The sequence below is a fragment of the Macrotis lagotis genome, chromosome 3 (genome assembly GCF_037893015.1).
Source record: "Macrotis lagotis isolate mMagLag1 chromosome 3, bilby.v1.9.chrom.fasta, whole genome shotgun sequence".
Taxonomy (NCBI): Eukaryota; Metazoa; Chordata; class Mammalia; order Peramelemorphia; family Peramelidae; genus Macrotis; species Macrotis lagotis.
This window is the reverse complement of record NC_133660.1, coordinates 188132463-188140243: the sequence shown is the minus strand read 5'-3', so window position 1 is coordinate 188140243 and position 7781 is coordinate 188132463. Positions and strand designations below refer to the sequence as shown.

Below are 7781 nucleotides of genomic sequence, written 5' to 3'. Positions count from 1 at the left end.
TCACTTTTGATTAAGAAATGTAAAATAAAGCAACTATGAGGTACCATTTCACACCTATTAGATTGAATAATATGACCAAAAAAAAGAAAAATGATAAGATTTTAGCAGTTTTGAGAAACTTGGGATACTTTTGAGGAGGTTATGAAAGGATCCAATTATTTTGGAGAACAATTTGCTACTACGCCCAAAGCATAAGCAAACTGTGCATACCTTTTAATTTAGCAATACCACTACTAGGTCTGTATCCCAAAAAGGTCATAAAAAAGGAAAAACTACCTAAAAATGAAACAATATTTATAGAAATCCTTTTTACAATGTTGGCACAACAGTGGGAATTGAGGGAATGCCCATCAATTGGGGAATGGCTTAATGAATATGATAGAAGGCTTTTGTGTAATTAAAAAAATTATGAACATGCAGATTTCAGAAAAGCCTGGAAAGATTTGTATGAAATACAAAGTTAAATGACAAGGACCAAGAAAACACTGGACAGAGTATCATGCAAAGTGATATGAGTAGGACAAAGAAAACATTGGTATCAGCAATGTCCTATGATGATCAACTGTAAATAACTTGACTCTTTTCAGCAACACAAAGATATAAGACAAGTACAGAAGGCTCATAAAGGAAAGTACTATTCAAATCCAGAGAAATAACTGATGAATTCTGAAATAAAAAAACATGCTTTTTCATTTTTTTGTTTTTTTATTTGATCCTTTTTTATTGTCACTTTCCTTTGTATTTTATTTTTCATTAATTTCCTTGATGTTCTTTTAATTCTCTTTTTTTTCCTCAACTGGAAATATGTTGTGCATAATAGTACATGTATAACATGAATCAAGTTGTTAACCATATTTGAAAGAAGGGAGGTGAGGGAGGGAGGGAGGAAGAAACATTTGGAATTCAATTCTCATCAAAATGAATGCTAAAATTATCTTGACATTTAAATGGAAAAATAAAATACTATTAAAAAGAGATGTAAATGATTGCCCTGGAATTTAAGGACCTCCACAATCTGACTCTATCATCTCTTTCCAATTCCTTTTCATATCACTCATGTTCATAGTTTCAATTTTCTAGCCAAACTGGCATTATTGCCTCAAAATACTCTTTTATCACATCCTTCTCTCCCCAGTCTCCAAATGTTATAGACTGTAAGCTGCCTTCAGTACATAAAATATATTACTTCATAACCACAATCTAAAATCCTTTTTTTAAAGACCCTGCTCAAGTGCCTCATCTTCCATGAAATCTCTGTTCTCCAAAAGTCAAAAAGTGTTTTCTTCTGGTAAAAAGCATGTCATTAAATCTGCTCTTGATCCCTGGTACATTCTATATCATAATTATTTGTGCACATGTCTTATGCACCTTAATTATAAGATTCTGGAGAATAGGAGGCTAACAAATTTTTCTCTTTGTATCTGGTAATACAATCACAATCCCTTTCCTACCTACAAAAAATCAATGATTTCGAATTTTTTTATTTGGGTTTTTTTATAAGAATTAAAATGAATTATAATCCTCAAGTCCTGAAATAAATCTTATTCATGAGTTGAAGAATAAAGAGTCTTTAATGGAGATAACAGCATAGCAAACTTGCCACACTAGGAGATGTCCATCCAGTAAATTTCCCAAACAGTTTTTATAGTTTTACAAAGACAGGGAGAAGAGATAAGCTAGCAAGAACTGGTCAGGAAATTCCAGTGGTTCCTGGCAATCCAGGCAAGGAAAACCATCTGGTTATTTTGCCCTTCATTCCATGAATGCCAGTGGATGAGACCAAAGGACTTTAGAAACTGAGATCCAGATCCCAGAAGAAATTATCCTAGGGAATGGGACTGGGACCTAGTGTGTGTGGATCAGCTCAACCTAATCAGAAGCAAATATCTTTAGATTAGGAATGTAAGGACATTAGTAAATTCTGATATGACATTTAAGGGAACTTCAGTCCATATTAAATTTGGTATTAGAAATTTAAGACATTTCATTAATAACTATATTAAAAATTTTGTCATCATGAAAAGAAGGAAGCTGATTGTTATTTCTCTAGTACCTATTAAGACATTAGTAACTTCATAAATTCTGGGGAAAAAAAGTTAAATCTCACTTTTCTCAGCTATAAAATAATGAACTTGAAGTTATATGTTTATAAGTTCTCTTCTAAATCTAAATGTCATGAACTGTTAAATTAATGCATGTGACTTTTTAATTCCATGGACATCACATTAGTCATATAATTCTGGCTTCCTTTCAACTTTGGGGCATATTTTGTTCATTATTAAAAATAAAAGAATCATTCTTCAAAAAGAAATTGATAAAATTCAGCACAGAAAAGGGAGAATTGTTTCTCAATGATGTCTTAGCATGTAGGGATCAAAAACTGACCTTTTCTCCCATTTCTTTTCGCCAAGAAAAATAGTCAATTCCTCACTTTGAAATGCCCTTAGGAATATGAATAGATTGAAACTGCCTGTGGAAATAGTTTATTATGAGTGGGTTGTTTTTGTTGTTTTGTTTTGTTTTCACAAAAGTCATTTAAAAGAAGATGGAAAGAAAGAGTCCTTGGAATGTTTCTGCATAAAATTCCTTCTGGCCCAATGGTTGATTTATTTGAAAATTAATTTGGCCCTTTCTGTAAAATATACAGTAGTGAAAAATTACAGGAAAACAAAAATGCATAGATTTAAAACTAAAAAGTAATTTATTAAGCACCTGGTCTTGACCCCCTCATTTACTGCTGAGACCTCAAGATTTTGATCAAACCATAGTCACATCAGTGATGTGCCGTGGTGGCATGAATACTATCAGAGTCAGAATTTGCACTATATGAGCCTAATATAGCTAACATAGGCATAGTTGTTTATTTTGTATACTCAGCCTAGTTTGTGAGGATGGTGCAATCTGAGGTGCATCCTATATTGCAAATATAACATATCCAAAGCAGTATTATCTTCCTTCTTGTAGACTCCATGAATTTGATCTTAGTAAAGAATTAAATTAAACATGGTCCAGAATTTATCTTAATAAGGGACAAATATTAACATCCAGATTAGGATCTCAAAAAAGAACAGACAGGTACATTAACATATACATTTATTAAATTTCTCTAAGCATGATTATATATATGCAGGGGCGATCTAGAAAACCAGACCGCTAAAACAGAGGTTTGGAAAGAGATGCTGGGCGGCTAGGTGGCATAGTGGATAAAGCACTGGCCCTGGAGTCAGGAGTACCTGGGTTCAAATCTGGTCTCAGACACTTAATAATTCCCTAGCCATGTGGCCTTGGGCAAGCCACTTAACCCCATTGCCTTGCAAAAACCTAAAAAAAAAAAGAGATGCTTATTTAATTTCATTGTCAAAAAGCAGAATCTGAAAATGCTGCTTCTGACTTTTTTATCAAGGGACTAGCTCTCAACTTAGGATGGAAGGAGATATCAAACATTCTTCTTTAGTTAGGAAGAATGCCTCCTCTCAATTCAGGACATTTGTGCCTTATCAGTTATCCTCAAGACTTCCCCAAAGCACTTGAATCTTTCCCCTCCAGAATGTTGGCACCACCCAATGATCATTGATTCAATGGGGATATTCCTATTTGTTATTAGAAAGGGGAAAAAAAAGAGACAAAATTTATATTTGTTTTTAGTTGATATCAACACCAAATACATAACATTGCTCTTATGATTCAACATTCCTCTATTCCCTCAAGTTGACAATCCTGAAGTTATCCTCATCTCTTCATTCATCTTTCCTCTCTCTATTCTCTTAGGTCCAATAAGTTGCTGAGTCTTGTTGATTCTACTCTCATTGCCTTTTGAGCCCTCTCCACTCTCAATGCAGCCAACTTTCCACATCTTCTCTGGCTTGAATATCACAATACCCTCCAAATACCCTCAACAACACCACCAATTTGAAATTCCTGAAGCACAAATCAAAACAGATTGCACTGGTCCAGTAGCTTCAATAATTCCCTATACCTTTCAGAAAACAAACTAAACTCTTTTATTTGGCATTTAGCCTATTTTTCAGGGTAGAGTATTTTGTTAACCTCCTTTCTCTACAGCCTAATCCATCTATCTCTAGAACAGAGTGTTCTATAACTTATAAGTCATGAGATGCTTTTGCACAGACTCATCCACTTGCCTTGATTGCTCACCTTGTCTACCCTTCTATAGATTCCCAACTCTTTTCAAGGCTAAACACAATTATGAAGCCTTCTTTAAAAAAGGACTTCCCTCAATTATGGTATATTTTTTCTGGAATTAATCTGAAAATGTGAGACTGGTGTCATTAGAAGTCATTGGTGAGAGGCCTGGAAAAGCTCTGAGGAACTTGGATAGAAGATATAGATAGAAATTATAAGGTGGTGAAAAAGAAGAGAAAGGGATGGGCTCAGCCAACCCAAATGTCATCCATGAAAGATGAAGAAGAAGTGAATGAATGTAGAGGGCCATCAGTCATCTAGGCATTTTGAAGGTGAGGACTCAGGCTGATGATGGCAATAGAATCCACTTATTAGCAAAGAGAAAGCAACCTCCACTCCTCACTGGCCAGCGAATATATTGTTACTAAACATAGTGAGCAAAGCCTCTAGGGACCTCAAAACCAAGGGCTGTGAACCAGTACTTCCCCAAACAAAAGATCTTAGGAAAATTTAAAAAAAGCCAGTGGAAAGTGGGGGGGGGGGGGGGGAGGTCCATAGAAAGACAACTAGAAAGCAAAGATACCAACTGAGAGAGATCTACAATTCATAAGGAGAATGTGAGTTGGTCTCCAAGCAAGAAAGACTTCCTTGAAGAAAATATGAAGGAGTTTAAAAGTCAATTGAAAAAACTGGGTAAAGAAATTCAAGAGTAAATTATCACCTTACAAGAAGAAAATAACTCCTTGGAAAATACAATGCAAAAATGAATTAATTCTCACAAAAACTCAATTGGGCAAATGCAAAAAGAAAATAATTGTCTCAAATCCTAAATTGGACAAATGGAAAACTCCTTCAAAAATAGAATTGACCATTTGGAAAAGGAGTTGCAAAAGATAAATGAAAAAAATTCTCTAAAAAAGAATAGAATCCAGCCTCAGACAATAATCTGACCTCAATAATTACCTAGCTGTGTGGCCTTGAGCAAGCCACTTAACCCAATTTGCCTTGCAAAAACCTAAAAACAAAAACAAAAACAAAACAAATAAAAATGAATAGAATCTGGGAAAACTAATGATTTTGTGAGACAATAAGACTCTCTTAAACAAAACAAAAAAATCAAAAAATTAGAAGAAAATTTAAAATACCTCATCAGCAAAACCAATGACCTTGAGAATAGAACCAAGAGAGACAACCTAAGAATCATTAGGCTTCCTGAAAATATTGAAGACAAAAAAAAAAAAAAAAGCCTGGATTTCATGTTGCAGGATTTAGAGATGGCAAACTGCCCTGATATCATGGAACCATAGCACAAAAAAGTTTTTGAAAGAATACATTGATCCACTCTCTCCTTTCCTTTTCCATGCTGCAACTGCAGCCATGAGTATGCTCAGGCTTCAGAAGAGGCTTGCCTCTAGTGTCCTTCCATGTGGAAAGAAGAAGGTATGGCTTGACCCCAATGAGACCAATGAAATTGCCAAAGCCAATTCCTGTCAGCAGATCCTGTAAGCTGATTAAAGATGTGCTGATCATCCGTAAGCCTGTTACTGTGCATTCTCGAGCCAGATGCCGAAAAAATACTCTGGCTCTAAGGAAGGGTAGGCACATGGGCATTGGTAAGAGACAGGGTACTGCCAATGCTCATATGCCTGAGAAGGTGACTTGGATGAGGCGAATGAGGATTCTGTGCCGTCTACTGCGTAGATACCATGAATCCAAAAAGATTGACCACCATATGTACCACAGCCTTTATTTGAAGTTGAAGGGAAATGTGTTCAAGAATAAGTGGATCTTCATAGAGCACATTCATAAACTGAAAACAGACAAGGCCCAGAAGAAGCTCTTGGCTGACTAGGCTGAAGCTTACTGGTCCAAGACCAAAGAAGCACAAAAGCGTCGGGGAGAGCGTTTGCAGGCTAAGAAAGAGGATATTTTCAAGACTTTGTCCAAGGAGGAGGAGAATAAGAAATGATTCACCCCTATCTCCTCTTTACATAGTACCTTTCTATTTGGCTCATAAAATAAAACTTGACAGGCTGTCATGGAAAAAAAATACATTGATCCCCTCTGAAAATGGATCCCAAAATGAAAACACCAAGGAATATTGTGGTCAAATTCTAGAACTATCAGATAAAAGAGAAAATTCTGCAATCAGCCAGAATAAAACAATTTAGATAACAAGGAGAAACAGAAAGAATTACATAGGACTTGGAAGCATCAATATTAAGGGATCGAAGGGCCTGGGGTGAGATGTTCCGAAGAACAAGGGACCTTGGAATGCAGTCAAGAATTCACTATCCAGCAAAACTGAGACTTCTCTACAAAGGGAAAAGATGGACATTTGATGAAATCAGAGACTTCCAACTTTTCCTTATGAAAAGACCAGAGCTTAATAGAAAATTTGGAATTTAAACAGGAGGAGATTCAAGAAACACATGAAAAGGTAAAGAAAAAAGGGTAAAGACAAAACATTTATATCCAATAAGATGAAACTGGCCATATCCCCTCCTGGGAGAAAGATTCTCATAACTCTGCAGAATTGTAACTCTGCAGTTATTCTGAGAGAATATACTTAGTCAGAAAAAATGTACACTTATGAGTTATCCATGACTGATAGAATGATTTCAAAACAATACCTCCTTAAAAATGGGGACAGTAAAAAGACAGGAGGATAAAGGAGGCTGAAAGGGTTAAATCACATTACATAAATAGGTACAAAGGACATATTGCAATAGAAGGGAAGAAGGGAGTAGGTGAGAATCACCTGAATCTTACTTTCATCAGATTTAGCTTAAAGTTAACATACCCACATTCACTTAAGTTAAAAAACTAATCTTACCTTTCAAGTATTAAGAGGGAAAAGGGGGAGGGGAGAAGAGAAGAGGAATTAAAAGCATGAAGGGAAAGGAGAAGGGGCAAAGGAAAAAGGGAAAGAAAGGGGAGGGGACATTGGATATAATGGAGTAAACACATTGAAGGTGTATTCAGAAACAACATGCTAGGAAATATAGATAAAGTGAAAAAAAGGGGGAAAACAGAAACAGATGGAAGATAGTATGGAGGGGAATAAAAAATTAGTAGTCATTACTCTGAATGTGAATAGGATGAACTCTCCCACAATATGTAAATGAATAGCAAAGTGGATTAAAAACCAGAATCCTACAATATGCTACTTACAAGAAACTCATTTGAAACAGAGAGATACTGTTTGGATCAAAATATATATTGCTTCAGCTGAAGTGAAAAAAAAAAAAGCAGGGCTAGCAATCCTTATCTCAGAGAAAGGAGCTGCAAAAATAGATCTCATTAAAAGAAATAAGGAAGGAAACTATATCCTCCTAAAAGACACCATAGACAATGAAGAAATTTCAGTACCAACTATGGTTGCACCAAGAGGTATAGCATCCAAATAAGAGAAATTGAATGAGTTACAGGAAGACATAGACAGCAAAACTCTACTGGTGGAAGACCTCAACCTCCCACTCTCATATTTAAATAAATCTAACCATAAAATAAAGAAGAAGGAAGTTAAGAAGTTAAATAGATAAATTAGAAAACCTAGACATGATAAACCTTTAGAGAAAATTGAATGGGGATAGAAAGGAATATACTTCCTTTTCTGCAATACGTGGCACTTACAC

The 7781-nt window shown here is 35.4% G+C and overlaps 1 pseudogene; it reads left to right on the top strand.

Moving 5' to 3' along the window:
* The first annotated feature begins 5520 nt into the window (after positions 1-5520).
* On the top strand, positions 5521-6112 carry LOC141516366 (large ribosomal subunit protein eL19-like; annotated as a pseudogene).
* The last annotated feature ends 1669 nt before the right edge of the window (positions 6113-7781 follow it).